This window comes from Bombina bombina, chromosome 2 (genome assembly GCF_027579735.1).
Source record: "Bombina bombina isolate aBomBom1 chromosome 2, aBomBom1.pri, whole genome shotgun sequence".
NCBI lineage: Eukaryota > Metazoa > Chordata > Amphibia > Anura > Bombinatoridae > Bombina > Bombina bombina.
The window spans coordinates 1,090,318,986-1,090,335,242 of NC_069500.1; the positions used below are offsets into that span (position 1 = coordinate 1,090,318,986).

The 16,257-nt window shown below is 39.1% G+C and overlaps 1 protein-coding gene across 3 annotated transcripts in view; it reads right to left on the minus strand.

The window, feature by feature from the left end:
* Positions 1-16,257, minus strand: part of NR3C2 (nuclear receptor subfamily 3 group C member 2) — an 869,318-nt gene that overhangs the window by 374,634 nt on the left and 478,427 nt on the right. The window lies entirely within an intron of this gene.

Here is a 16,257-nt window from a genome sequence, read left to right on the forward strand (position 1 = left end):
CTATGTGACATTTTTTTAGTAATCCTATACTTTCATAAACACTTAGATCAGGTAAACTCAGAAAGCATATAACGATCTACCAGCAAATGTTTTTTTTTTTCTATCCTGGTTTCCTGTCTGAGCTCTCTTTCCTCAAGGCTCCAAATACATACAAGGATGGCATGCTGTGATAGATATACAGACAGATAGAAAGCATACCACAAAACAATTACAACTTAGCTGCAGAGACAGGGAGGTTCCTAATGGACATTTGTAGTTGAAAAGTAAAGAGTGTGTGAACTGGATGGTAGATAGGAGAGTAGTTGAGAGTGTTGGGCAGTGTGTGGCATTATGGTCCAAGGGCAATTCTTTAGGATCCATAATCAATGGACAATCATCTACATGTATGGCTGTGTAGTCTGGAGATGTCTGGTATTTGGGTGTTGGAGTTCCCCAGTTTCACATTAAAGGTAAAGGAAAGCAGCAAGAGTGACAAACTTTTAAAATGCTGGAAGTTAACTCTGAGATAAGAGATAAGTAAGGACTGATTTGGCTTATTCAGTGTGCAATATGTTCAAGCTTGGCGACTCCTAGTGCAGATTAGTTAGCAATGTATGTAGTAGATGAACAAGTAAAAACAATCAGTAAAGTTTTTTTTTTACTGATTGTTTTTACTTGTTCATCTATTGATTTTTACATAAAGCTCTTTTTTTATACTACTGAAGTCTCCTATCTTCTCATTTGATCATCATAATACCTTGGAACAATTTATTGCCGGAGTGGTATGTGCGCTGGGCCACTGTAATATATTCAGCAGGTTGCATTAGCACTACAGTGTGATTTCTACTGTATGAGTATCTCTCTGAAGGGATAAGTTAGTGGGTACATACATTGCTAACTAATCTGCACTAGGAGTCGCCCTCTGTATACCTTCCATTTTTTCAGATTACCACAAGAACCTGTCAAGAGGAGCTGCCCTTGCATTTGGTGCACAGTCAACTGGGACACTGCTGAGTTCCCAGACTGCTTACCTTGGCACTACCTTTGCCTTCACAATATGTGAGTATAAAATTTACATCTGATTATATCTATCCCTATATATATTGGCTACACTAGGAGGCGCCCTTTCTTCTTGTATCATGTTCAAGCTTGAATGTTCTCATGCACAAGCACACCACCATGACTTCACATAAAGCATATAGAATCTCACTAATGTCTGGGAATCTCTAACCTAGAAAAAGCAGGGGAAAAAAGAAATACGTAATATCTGCCTTTTCTATACTAAAGAGCAATTGCTGAATAATGTGATGATATTTGCAATAAGCATAGGGAAGGCCTATTCCCTATACTGAGGACAAACACATATTTGTAAATATTGTTCTGGCCTACTCACTGTCAAAGTGTGGCCCTGGCATAAAACTTAAGTTTTAATGGGCAAACTGCAAATATTTAGTGATATTAAAGAAGGGTACGGGTACTCTTTGTGTTACTTTTCAAGTACTATTAAGTAAAATAAAAAAGAAGGGGGAAGAAAATCATAACTCATGAAGCTATGATCTGCTTTTCTACGGTGGTCTGACCTATCTTTTCATGACAAACCTGAACTACTTACTGCTGTGTTGCCAAAAATATATTCTAATTCAGTGGGTTTCTCCCAGACATCAGGACCATAAAGCTCACTATCTAAATTATATTTTCTATGTTTATAACTTCTAGAATAAGTAACTGTTTTCCTCTGGAGAAGCGGTTAAATCTTTTATATGCAGTAAGATTAGTGAATGGAAAAGATTAAACTTCTTAAGGAATGGTTTGATTTAAAGCTTTTTCTAAATAACTCCCAATAACTTACAAAGTTATGCTTCAACATGACACATTCATAAATCTTGAGTATGAAATGAAATGTTCAGTGTTTATAATACCTCTGCAAATTTTTCTGCACGTTTATAAATGTTAGGAATGTTTTTGACACTATTTTTTCACAATGAGTTTAACATATGTTGTATAAATAAAGTTCATACAAAAATCAGCCAATGGCACAACAGCATGAGGGCTATCAATTATTAAACTGTGCTCATGGCCCATACTTGTGGGATAACAGGAGATATTTGGCCTAGATATCTTGCCTAGAACTGCCATCAGCATAAAATGACTGAAGTAAAGAACATTAAACCCTAGTGGGTAACAAAAGAATATCATCTTATTTTACAGTTTTATAATTATAAAAATAATGTGTATTTTAACATTATGACGCAGCCTTAACTTTTAGAAGATTTTGGGTCAGATTACGAGTGAAGCGCAAATTAACGCTCCCGCTTGATCAGATAGCATATTCTCAAGTGCATTAACCCGACATAAAAATATGAATATTTCACATTCCAATGTTCTTCACATAACAGAATATGATCTATTTATTTATAAATGCATATTTCTACACATATCTGATGTTTTTTGGTACAATATATATCTATAGCTATATGTATGATTTTAAATATAGGTATAGATATATTCAGATGTGTACAGTCATGGCCAAAAATATTGGCACCCCTACATTTCTGTTAGATAATGCACCACTTCGCCCAGAAAATTGTTGCATTTTCATGTTTATTTCTTTTGTTTGTATTGGAATGACCCAAAAAAGTGGCGAAAGAAAAAGCCAAATCTGACACATTCCACACAAAACTCCAAAAATGGAGTGGACACAATTATTGGCCCCTTCTCAAAATAATAAATAAATGCATTTCAAGTTTGTGATGCTCCTGTGATTTGTAATTAAACTCACCTGTATCAATTAACAGGTGCTGACAATCTAGAAATCACACCGGCAACCAGTTAAAATGGTGAAAAATTTACTCAACTTCCAGACAAATCATATTAAGTGAAACATGTTTTCTATTGTGCACAATGGAAAACGTGTTTCACTCTAATCTCAGTCATATGCAATTTTGCTAAGAGAGATGATCATGTAGCACTGTCATTTTTGTTCAAATATGATGTTTACATATGATTTTTAGTTGTGATCAATGTTCCCTCTAATTTTTTTTATTTGTGTGCAATTATTTTCTTCAGTGTACGGACATCATACTGCTTGTGCGTGCGGCACTCAGCAGCTGTATTTCTTTTTTAACTGTGTGTGTATATGTGTGAACATGGCATATTTTTCCTTTTCAACGAATACAAGTACATGTTTTTGTTTTACTAACTAAATTGCCATGACCTTAAAGCAATTCTTTTAAAAGAAAATATTCCTGCACCATTTAATTAAAAACAAATTTAAATCAGATGTCTGCATTACACATATACGTTATGTGTCTGTGTTGAAATTTTAACAATGATTAAATAGACCCTCACTTAAAAGCGCAATAGCCTTACACAGACTTAGTACTAAAGATATTGTTGCTCTAAGTATTTAAAAACTGTCAGCTCGTGACACAGAGAAGCCTCTCTTGTATAACCCCCTCACCTCCTTATATATTGTGAGCATAATTTAGCCCCATGCCTGCCAAAAAAGGGCTACAGACTGTGCATTCTACAGGAATTCACTGCTATCCTCCTTGGTATGGGGTTAAATATTGCTCTGCATTTATTTTTATTTTTTTAAGAATGCTGAATTGGGAGAAGAAGAAAAAAAAACACCTCACATACTGGGCTGCCTCTGGTGTCTCTCTGCATAACGGAGGAGGAGGACAGCACTTCCTCTGACATTCTCTTAATCTTTTTTTTTTTTTGCTGGAAGTGACTGTGCTTATAGTTTTACATATTTATAATTAAAGGTGATTTATTCTGAAGAACATTTTACCTTTTGTAATACCCTACACTGTGTCTGCTGCTCTCCCTGTTTTAAATTCTGCCGGTCCTTCCTTCTCAGCCTAGCACAGGAAATAGATTAAGCAGTGCTACACCGGAGGGAGATGAAAAGTGTTTTGCTTGTTTTTCTTATTTTATTTCTAAGGTCAGTGCTCTGTCATGCCATTTTATTGCTCGGCCAGCACTATTGAAATTTTTCTTTTTTACTTTCCACATTCCTCTTGTGTTGCGCAGCTTGATGTACTGCCTGCGCAACACAGAGAGGGAAGGTGCGCAGCCGCGCTGCCGAGCACCTTAGAGGGAACAGTAGTTACGATGTTAAGACTTTCTATGTATTTGCATATCCGGAAGTGACGTAATTACACTTCCGGTTTCACGAAACGGTGGAGAGCAGGTTTGCGTTCCAATACAGTTGTTTGGCGCCACACTAACTGGAGGGGGGTAGGTGATTATGAGCACTATATATCCGTGTATTGCACACATTAGTGTCATTCTGATGAAGGAGAGTTGATCTCCGAAAACGTTCAATAAATTTAGTTTTTTCTTGTGAAAGCCCTGAGTGTGCATTCTTTGGAGGATATATATATATATATATATATATATATATATATGTGTGTGTGTGTATATAAACACACTTATACACACACACACACACACACACACATATATATATATATATGTCTGAGGAAGGGGACTGTGGATCCCGATATGTCACTATGATATAACAAAATAAATCTATTTTTTTTTTCACAAATCCAGTGAGTGCAGTCTATATGTTTTACTATATATATATATATATATATATATATATATATACACACACACTTTTGAACCTTTCCCAATCAAATACTATGAAATTTAATTTAAACAATTTAATATGTTTCCATACCTCCCAACATTTGTGGCTAAGTATCAGGGACACAAGAGGTTGGTAGAGGCCTGTCAACATTTTGTGTGTGGAACTGTGTTATAAATCTGTATTTATTCATATAGCTATTTTTACAAAAAATATATACAGATGTATAAATAACATAATTTATGCTTACCTGATAAATTCCTTTCTTCTGTAGTGTGATCAGTCCACGGGTCATCATTACTTCTGGGATATTACTCCTCCCCAACAGGAAGTGCAAGAGGATTCACCCAGCAGAGCTGCATATAGCTCCTCCCCTCTACATCACTCCCAGTCATTCGACCAAGGACCAACGAGAAAGGAAAAGCCAAGGGTGAAGTGGTGACTGGAGTATAAATTAAAAAATATTTACCTGCCTTAAAAACAGGGCGGGCCGTGGACTGATCACACTACAGAAGAAAGGAATTTATCAGGTAAGCATAAATTATGTTTTCTTCTGTTAAGTGTGATCAGTCCACGGGTCATCATTACTTCTGGGATACCAATACCAAAGCAAAAGTACACGGATGACGGGAGGGATAGGCAGGCTCTTTATACAGAAGGAACCACTGCCTGAAGAACCTTTCTCCCAAAAATAGCCTCCGATGAAGCAAAAGTGTCAAATTTGTAAAATTTGGAAAAAGTATGAAGCGAAGACCAAGTTGCAGCCTTGCAAATCTGCTCAACAGAGGCCTCATTCTTGAAGGCCCAAGTGGAAGCCACAGCTCTAGTAGAATGAGCTGTAATTCTTTCAGGAGGCTGCTGTCCAGCAGTCTCATAAGCTAAACGAATTATGCTACGAAGCCAAAAAGAAAGAGAGGTAGCAGAAGCCTTTTGACCTCTCCTCTGCCCAGAGTAAACGACAAACAGAGAAGACGTTTGTCGAAATTCCTTAGTTGCCTGTAAGTAAAATTTTAGAGCACGGACTACATCCAGGTTGTGCAGTAGACGTTCCTTCTTCGAAGAAGGATTTGGGCATAAAGAAGGAACAACAATCTCTTGATTGATATTCCTGTTAGTAACTACCTTAGGTAAGAACCCAGGTTTAGTACGCAGAACTACCTTATCCGAATGAAAAATCAAATAAGGAGAATCACAATGTAAGGCTGATAATTCAGAGACTCTTCGAGCCGAGGAAATAGCCATTAAAAATAGAACTTTCCAAGATAACAACTTTATATCAATGGAATGAAGGGGTTCAAACGGAACGCCCTGTAAAACATTAAGAACAAGGTTTAAACTCCATGGTGGAGCAACAGTTTTAAACACAGGCTTAATCCTGGCCAAAGCCTGACAAAAAGCCTGGACGTCAGGAACTTCTGACAGACGTTTGTGTAACAGAATGGACAGAGCTGAGATCTGTCCCTTTAATGAACTAGCAGATAAACCCTTTTCTAAACCTTCTTGTAGAAAAGACAATATCCTAGGAATCCTAACCTTACTCCAAGAGTAACCTTTGGATTCACACCAATATAGGTATTTACGCCATATCTTATGGTAAATCTTTCTGGTAACAGGCTTCCTAGCCTGTATTAAGGTATCAATAACTGACTCAGAAAACCCACGTCTTGATAAAATCAAGCGTTCAATTTCCAAGCAGTCAGCTTCAGAGAAGTTAGATTTTGATGTTTGAAGGGACCCTGTATCAGAAGGTCCTGTTTCAGAGGTAGAGACCAAGGTGGACAGGATGACATGTCCACCAGGTCTGCATACCAAGTCCTGCGTGGCCACGCAGGTGCTATTAGAATCACTGATGCTCTCTCTTGTTTGATTCTGGCAATCAATCGAGGAAGCATCGGGAAGGGTGGAAACACGTAAGCCATCCTGAAGTCCCAAGGTGCTGTCAGGGCATCTATCAGGACTGCTCCTGGGTCCCTGGATCTGGACCCGTAACGAGGAAGCTTGGCGTTCTGTCGAGACGCCATGAGATCTATCTCTGGTTTGCCCCAACGTCGAAGTATTTGGGCAAAGACCTCCGGATGGAGTTCCCACTCCCCCGGATGAAAAGTCTGACGACTTAAGAAATCCGCCTCCCAGTTCTCCACTCCCGGGATGTGGATTGCTGACAGGTGGCAAGAGTGAGACTCTGCCCAGCGAATTATCTTTGATACTTCCATCATAGCTAGGGCGCTTCTTGTCCCTCCCTGATGGTTGATGTAAGCTACAGTCGTGATGTTGTCCGACTGAAACCTGATGAACCCCCGAGTTGTCAACTGGGGCCAAGCCAGGAGGGCATTGAGAACTGCTCTCAATTCCAGAATGTTTATTGGCAGGAGACTCTCCTCCTGACTCCATTGTCCCTGAGCCCTCAGAGAATTCCAGACGGCACCCCAACCTAGAAGGCTGGCGTCTGTTGTTACAATTGTCCAGTCTGGTCTGCTGAATGGCATCCCCCTGGACAGATGTGGCCGAGAAAGCCACCATAGAAGAGAATTTCTGGTCTCTTGATCCAGATTCAGAGAAGGGGATAAGTCTGAGTAATCCCCATTCCACTGACTTAGCATGCACAGTTGCAGTGGTCTGAGGTGTAAGCGTGCAAAGGGTACTATGTCCATTGCCGCTACCATTAAGCCGATTACCTCCATGCATTGAGCCACTGACGGGTGTTGAATGGAATGAAGGGTGCGGCAAGCATTTTGAAGTCTTGTTAGCCTGTCCTCTGTCAGGTAAATCTTCATTTCTACAGAATCTATAAGAGTCCCCAGGAAGGGAACTCTTGTGAGTGGAACGAGTGAACTTTTCTTTTCGTTCACCTTCCATCCATGTGACCTTAGAAATGCCAGTACTAACTCTGTATGAGACTTGGCAGTTTGAAAGCTTGAAGCTTGTATCAGAATGTCGTCTAGGTATGGAGCTACCGAGATTCCCCGCGGTCTTAGAACCGCCAGAAGAGCACCCAGAACCTTTGTGAAGATTCTTGGAGCTGTAGCCAATCCGAATGGAAGAGCCACAAACTGGTAATGCCTGTCTAGGAAGGCAAACCTTAGGTACCGGTAATGATCTTTGTGAATCGGTATGTGAAGGTAAGCATCCTTTAAATCTACAGTGGTCATGTACTGACCCTCTTGGATCATAGGTAAATTTGTCCGAATAGTCTCCATCTTGAACGATGGAACTCTTAGGAATTTGTTTAGGATCTTTAAGTCCAGGATTGGTCTGAAAGTTCCCTCTTTTTTGGGAACCACAAACAGATTTGAGTAAAACCCCTGTCCCTGTTCCGATCGTGGAACTGGATGGATTACTCCCATTAACAAGAGCTCTTGTACGCAGCGTAGAAACGCCTCTTTCTTTGTCTGGATTGATGACAACCTTGACAGATGAAATCTCTCTCTTGGAGGAGAGTATTTGAAGTCCAGAAGGTATCCCTGAGATATTATCTCTAGCGCCCAGGGATCCTGGACATCTCTTGCCCAAGCCTGGGCGAAGAGAGAAAGTCTGCCCCCCACTAGATCCGATCCCGGATCGGGGGCCCTCAATTCATGCTGTTTTAGGGGCAGCAGCAGGTTTCCTGATCTGCTTGCCCTTGTTCCAGGACTGGTTAGGTTTCCAGCCTTGTCTGTAGCGGGCAACAGCTCCTTCCTGTTTTGGTGCAGAGGAATTTGATGCTGTTCCTGCTTTGAAATTACGAAAGGAACGAAAATTAGACTGTCTAGCCTTAGCTTTGGCTTTGTCCTGAGGCAGGGCATGGCCTTTACCTCCTGTAATGTCAGCGATAATCTCTTTCAACCCGGGCCCGAATAAGGTCTGCCCTTTGAAAGGTATATTAAGCAATTTAGACTTAGAAGTAACATCAGCTGACCAGGATTTTAGCCACAGCGCCCTGCGTGCCTGAATGGCGAATCCTGAATTCTTCGCCGTAAGTTTAGTAAGATGTACTACGGCCTCCGAAATGAATGAATTAGCTAGTTTAAGGACTCTAAGCCTGTCCGTAATGTCGTCCAGAGTAGCTGAACTAATGTTCTCTTCCAGAGACTCAATCCAGAATGCCGCTGCAGCCGTGATCGGCGCAATGCATGCAAGGGGTTGCAATATAAAACCTTGTTGAACAAACATTTTCTTAAGGTAACCCTCTAATTTTTTATCCATTGGATCTGAAAAAGCACAGCTATCCTCCACCGGGATAGTGGTACGCTTAGCTAAAGTAGAAACTGCTCCCTCCACCTTAGGGACCGTTTGCCATAAGTCCCGTGTGGTGGCGTCTATTGGAAACATTTTTCTAAATATCGGAGGGGGTGAGAACGGCACACCGGGTCTATCCCACTCCTTAGTAACAATTTCAGTAAGTCTCTTAGGTATAGGAAAAACCTCAGTACTCGCCGGTACCGCAAAATATTTATCCAACCTACACATTTTCTCTGGTATTGCAACTGTGTTACAATCATTCAGAGCCGCTAACACCTCCCCTAGTAATACACAGAGGTTTTCCAGTTTAAATTTAAAATTTGAAATATCTGAATCCAGTCTGTTTGGATCAGAACCGTCACCTACAGAATGAAGTTCTCCGTCCTCATGTTCTGCCACCTGTGACGCAGTGTCTGACATGGCCCTAATATTATCAGCGCACTCTGTTCTCACCCCAGAGTGATCACGCTTACCTCTTAGTTCTGGTAATTTAGCCAAAACTTCAGTCATAACAGTAGCCATATCCTGTAATGTGATATGTAATGGCCGCCCAGATGTACTCGGCGCTACCATATCACGCACCTCCCGAGCGGGAGATGCAGGTACTGACACGTGAGGCGAGTTAGTCGGCATAACTCTCCCCTCGTTGTTTGGTGAAATTTGTTCAATTTGTACAGATTGACTTTTATTTAAAGTAGCATCAATACAGTTAGTACATAAATTTCTATTGGGCTCCACTTTGGCATTGCAACAAATGACACAGGTATCATCCTCTGAATCAGACATGTTTAACACACTAGCAAATAAACTTGCAACTTGGAATACAATTCAATTAGAATAATATTAAAAACGTACTGTGCCTTTAAGAAGCACAGAAGATCTATGACAGTTGAAAATTAATAAATTGAAACAGTTATAGCCTCAATCCTTGTAAACAACACAAATTTAGCAAAGGTTTAATCCCATTAGCAAAGATAACAAATTCTGAAAGCAGGAAACAAATTACAGAATAAACGTTTTTTATCTCAGTCAACTATAATTCTCACAGCTCTGCTGAGAGAAATTACCTCCCTCAAAATAAGTTTTGAAGACCCCTGAGCTCTGTAGAGATGAACCGGATCATGCAGGAAATACAATGAGCTGCTGACTGAAATATCTGATGCGTAGTAAAAGCGCCAAAAAAACGGCCCCTCCCCCTCACACACAGCAGTGAGAGAGAACAGAAACTGTCAGAAAAAAGATTAAGCAACTGCCAAGTGGAAAAATAGTGCCCAAACATTTATTCACTCAGTACCTCAGCAAATGAAAACGATTTTACATTCCAGCAAAAACGTTAAACATAATTTCTAGTTATTAAACAGCTTTATGTACTTCTTACAGTGTAATTCTAGTGAAGTACCATCCCCCAGAATACTGAAGTGTAAAGTATACATACATGACATTATATCGGTATGGCAGGATTTTCTCATCAATTCCATTGTCAGAAAATAAAAACTGCTACATACCTCTATGCAGATACATCTGCCCGCTGTCCCCTGATCTGAAGTTTACCTCTCCTCAGATGGCCGAGAAACAGCAATATGATCTTAACTACTCCGGCTAAAATCATAGCAAAAACTCTGGTAGATTCTTCTTCAAACTCTGCCAGAGAGGTAATAACACACTCCGGTGCTATTTTAAAATAACAAACTTTTGATTGAAGATATAAAACTAAGTATAATCACCATAGTCCTCTCACACATCCTATCTAGTCGTTGGGTGCAAGAGAATGACTGGGAGTGATGTAGAGGGGAGGAGCTATATGCAGCTCTGCTGGGTGAATCCTCTTGCACTTCCTGTTGGGGAGGAGTAATATCCCAGAAGTAATGATGACCCGTGGACTGATCACACTTAACAGAAGAAATATATATACAGTAGACTCTCAGTAATCCGGGACTCAAGCAACCGGCACTCTCAAGCAAACAGAAAAAAAAGGAAACATGTTAGAACATAAATGTGCTCTATAACAAACAAACGGTCCGGATCTTGTAGATAGCCCAATAGACAGGCACAGTAATTGATGTCTCAGGACTCTTTTCTGCTACACTAACCCTTCCCAGCCATATTGTACACAGTCAATACCTCTCCGGTGGCAGTCTTCTACTAACCGCTGCAGGGTAAAGCGCTTGTACTGCCTGTCTAATGAGATACCTTTTCGGTCGGTAGCGTGTTTCCTGTTGAAGTCCGCCTCAGAGTGATGATACGTCCTGTCGTCACTTTGTGTCTAGTGTGCGCCTCTATCTCTCTGCAACCGGCACCAATGATGTAAAAGATTTGCACCAATTGAAAAAAACGAAGGTGCCCCGGCTCAAGGGATAATCATCAAAGTTCAAAAGTACAGTATGTATTTAAATATTAATACAGTATCAAGTAAATACAGCGTTTATAGTAAAATCAGGGTTATAGAACTAGTTAGGCCTATTTTTATTAGTAACTCTCAAGCAACCAGAAATACAATTATCCAGAATCTACCAATCCCCATGGGTGCCGGTTAATTGAGAGTTTACTATAAATATATATATATATATATATATATATATATATATATACATATACACAGAGAGAAATGCACTCACAGGAACGAACAACCAGCTCAATACCATTGTTAGCCTGTTCTATGGCGATTTACCACCTGGGTGCAACTTCTTTTAGCCCAGCAATGCTTTTCACAGTATATATATATATATATATATATATATATATATATATATATATATATATATATTAGTTGTTGCTATTTTCAAGACAAGCAAGTGCTGTCTTCTATCTTCTATATCCTTACCCGCATTCAGCTACCTGGCACCTGTTCGTGAGAGTGCACCAGTCTCTAGACATATATATATATATATATATATATATTTCAAAATAACATTGCTTTAAGTGAAGAACATAGGTATTTGAAGTATTTCTAACTAATCTCCGGTTTTAAAGCAGTTGGTCTAGTGCACATTTAGGTTAGCGAGCAAGCAATGGAAATAAAAAGATGTTAGCATGCCTGAGTCTTTCACTTGTGTGCTAACTTTTTACTTATAATGCCAGCACTAACATGGAGGCGCTATTGATTTACATTCTATTTGAATCATGAAAGTTTAATTTTGATGTCCCTAATATCCCTTTACATTACTTTACTACTTTAGCTCTTGATTATTTCACATGGTCATTATTTTCTTTTGTTATTTCTACTTTTTCAAACAAAATATATTTTTACAGGCTCCCTTACCTCTTGAACCCTTAGACGAAGCAGTGCTTTTCAATACCCTTATTGGTCATGGGCATTATGAGAACTCATAATGGACAACAAATAAGAACTTTATTAAGAAAACCAACTAACTAACATTAACTTCAAGTCACTTGTTTGATATTTGAATGAGTTTTTTTTATTGTTGTATTCTTTAATTGCAAGGCCATGAACACATTTTACCTGAAACTATTCAACCACATTAACATATAAGTTCATGACAGAATTTTTAGAGCACACTATAAGAGGGTACACTACTGTAATCATGAGTCCAATAGTTTTAATTCTTACATATACTTAAAAAGATAGCCATTATGTACAATTACCAGGACACCACTACAATTGAAACATCACTGAATCTGTTTTTAATTTACATGCAAAAATAAACAAACAATTATCAAACAGCAACAGGAAATACTTTGCATCATGAAGATGGAGACATATTTGCGCATATATCCCCCCTGCCGGGAAACAAGCAATGGAGAGCATGCTTACACCATTGGCAATATTGGTAATAATGGCTATGATGATTTGCCTCTGGCAGTGCGGCTGGGGAAGTCTGAAGGATGTAAGAACAAGACAAGTTTCATTTAAAAAATACATGAATGAAACATGCATATTTTAAATGTTTCTCTTGTACTGCAGTCCTACTAGGTACATTGAAGTGATGCATTAAAGTTAATTAATCACTTTAATGACTATTTAATATGCATCAGAAGTACCATTTGCACCATGAAGATTGAGTAAAATTAAACTATTTAGAGCTATCAGCATGAAACAATAGGGTACATTTTTCAAAGTGCGAGCGGACATGATATGATGTAGGCATTTATCATTGCACAGGCAGTTCACCAGAACTGCTTGTGCAATACTGCCCCCTGCAGATTCGCGGCCAATCTGCCGCTAGCAGGGGGTGTCAATCAACCCGATCAGGTTGATTTCTGTCTGTCGCTTAGAGCAGGCGGACAAGTTATGGAGCAGTGGTCTTTAGAAACAAGGGGCATCAAGCTACATTTGGAGCTTGATAATTCGGCCCCAATGTCTGTTTCCATGGCATCATGAATTCTAGGCAGAATTACTGCCCAACCTCAAGGGTATCAATACCTATACATAAGTTATAGAATGAATCTTGAGTATTTTGGTGTGGTACTGAAAATATTTCATGACTGACAACCTAGAAAGTACCACTATACAAAAAAAGGATCTTATTTCACCGATCACTGTCTACACTACTGCCTTAGGTAATTAAGCCCTGTGAAAGTAATGCTATGACTCTGTATCATCCATCACTACAGCCTGCAAGAAGCATAGCGGCTTTGACAAATAGAAGAACTGTTTGCCATATGTCTAACTTAAACTTTTTTTTTCTCCCTATTTCTGGTAAAGCACTGCACATTCAACATTTCAGTTTTCACTGCAAAATACTATTAAAGGCAAAAGGCTAGATAATCTGCAATGCAATAGCAATATTCCCTGTATGACAGTTAATTGTTTGGGGTATCACAAAAATAATAATAAATACACAAATCACAATAATGTGGTTAACACAAAAAATAATATAAACTAAAAATAAAATGTGCATCAAAAACCACACACAAATAGTGATAATAATACAGTCCAATATGTAGGAATATATCCAAAGTGAAAAAGAGTCTTCAATGGAAACAAAATACAAATAGTTCAATCGATGTTCCTCAAAAGGAAGAGAAAGAAAAACTCACAAAAATAATCTAGATAAAATGTCAGATAATTCAGTAATTCAGATGTCTGTTCATTTATATACTAAGCAGAGTTTTGTATTATATTTAACATGTAAGAAACTGAAATTATATTTGGCACAATTCATGATAAATTATGGGCAAAATTACAAGCTGAGTGCAAAATATTGCTTTCGCAAAAGAGATAAATGTGCGCTGGTATTACCTTGCGTTCGCATTGCACAGAAGCATTGCGCTCACAAGAGCCCGATTCAATAAGCTCCAATGGGTCTGACTGCATGAGAACTAGCACAGCGAAGGGGGTACATTGCGCAGCAGATTGTAAATATATATGTATATGAATATATACGTATATACAGGGAGTGCAGAATTATTAGGCAAATGAGTATTTTGACCACATCATCCTCTTTATGCATGTTGTCTTACTCCAAGCTGTATAGGCTCGAAAGCCTACTACCAATTAAGCATATTAGGTGATGTGCATCTCTGTAATGAGAAGGGGTGTGGTCTAATGACATCAACACCCTATATCAGGTGTGCATAATTATTAGGCAACTTCCTTTCCTTTGGCAAAATGGGTCAAAAGAAGGACTTGACAGGCTCAGAAAAGTCAAAAATAGTGAGATCTCTTGCAGAAGGATGCAGCACTCTTAAAATTGCAAAGCTTCTGAAGCGTGATCATCGAACAATCAAGCGTTTCATTCAAAATAGTCAACAGGGTCGCAAGAAGCGTGTGGAAAAACCAAGGCGCAAAATAACTGCCCATGAACTGAGAAAAGTCAAGCGTGCAGCTGCCAAGATGCCACTTGCCACCAGTTTGGCCATATTTCAGAGCTGCAACATCACTGGAGTGCCCAAAAGCACAAGGTGTGCAATACTCAGAGACATGGCCAAGGTAAGAAAGGCTGAAAGATGACCACCACTGAACAAGACACACAAGCTGAAACGTCAAGACTGGGCCAAGAAATATCTCAAGACTGATTTTTCTAAGGTTTTATGGACTGATGAAATGAGAGTGAGTCTTGATGGGCCAGATGGATGGGCCCGTGGCTGGATTGGTAAAGGGCAGAGAGCTCCAGCCCGACTCCGACGCCAGCAAGGTGGAGGTGGAGTACTGGTTTGGGCTGGTATCATCAAAGATGAGCTTGTGGGGCCTTTTCGGGTTGAGGATGGAGTCAAGCTCAACTCCCAGTCCTACTGCCAGTTTCTGGAAGACACCTTCTTCAAGCAGTGGTACAGGAAGAAGTCTGCATCCTTCAAGAAAAACATGATTTTCATGCAGGACAATGCTCCATCACACGCGTCCAAGTACTCCACAGCGTGGCTGGCAAGAAAGGGTATAAAAGAAGAAAATCTAATGACATGGCCTCCTTGTTCACCTGATCTGAACCCCATTGAGAACCTGTGGTCCATCATCAAATGTGAGATTTACAAGGAGGGAAAACAGTACACCTCTCTGAACAGTGTCTGGGAGGCTGTGGTTGCTGCTGCATGCGATGTTGATGGTGAACAGATCAAAACACTGACAGAATCCATGGATGGCAGGCTTTTGAGTGTCCTTGCAAAGAAAGGTGGCTATATTGGTCACTGATTTGTTTTTGTTTTGTTTTTGAATGTCAGAAATGTATATTTGTGAATGTTGAGATGTTATATTGGTTTCACTGGTAAAAATAAATAATTGAAATGGGTATATATTTGTTTTTTGTTAAGTTGCCTAATAATTATGCACAGTAATAGTCACCTGCACACACAGATATCCCCCTAAAATAGCTATAGCTAAAAACAAACTAAAAACTACTTTCAAAACTATTCAGCTTTGATATTAATGAGTTTTTTGGGTTCATTGAGAACATGGTTGTTGTTCAATAATAAAATTAATCCTCAAAAATACAACTTGCCTAATAATTCTGCACTCCCTGTATTTATGTGCTAGTATCTGTATATATGTACATATTTTAACACATACATATATATATATATATATATATGTATATAAGCATATACATATATATTTACAAGCAACACACTGTCCCCATAGACCACAATGTAAAGGCACTTTTTAGTGCCATTTTTTTTCTAATACCCCACACCCACCAACTTTCCGCCCTCATAATTGCTTCTTGCAGTTATTTTATTAAAAAATAAAAACGCTAACATTTTTATTTTTTAATAAACTACACTCCACTGTAATTTGGGGCCACATTTATAAATTTAACCAGAGATCTGATCTCTGGCTAATTTTATGAGCGCTAATTGCTAACGCAAGCTCGCGGTAGCAATAACCAGCCACTTGTAATAGCTGGTTATTAATCGTGCAACCTTAAAAAGGGAGAATTTGACATTTACAAGTGTGCTCTAAATTAACACTCCACTTGTAATCTAGCCCTATGTGTTTTATTCATAAGACACATAGAAGATTTACTGTACCTTACCAGGTCACAGATCACCTAAATTATTAAATAATT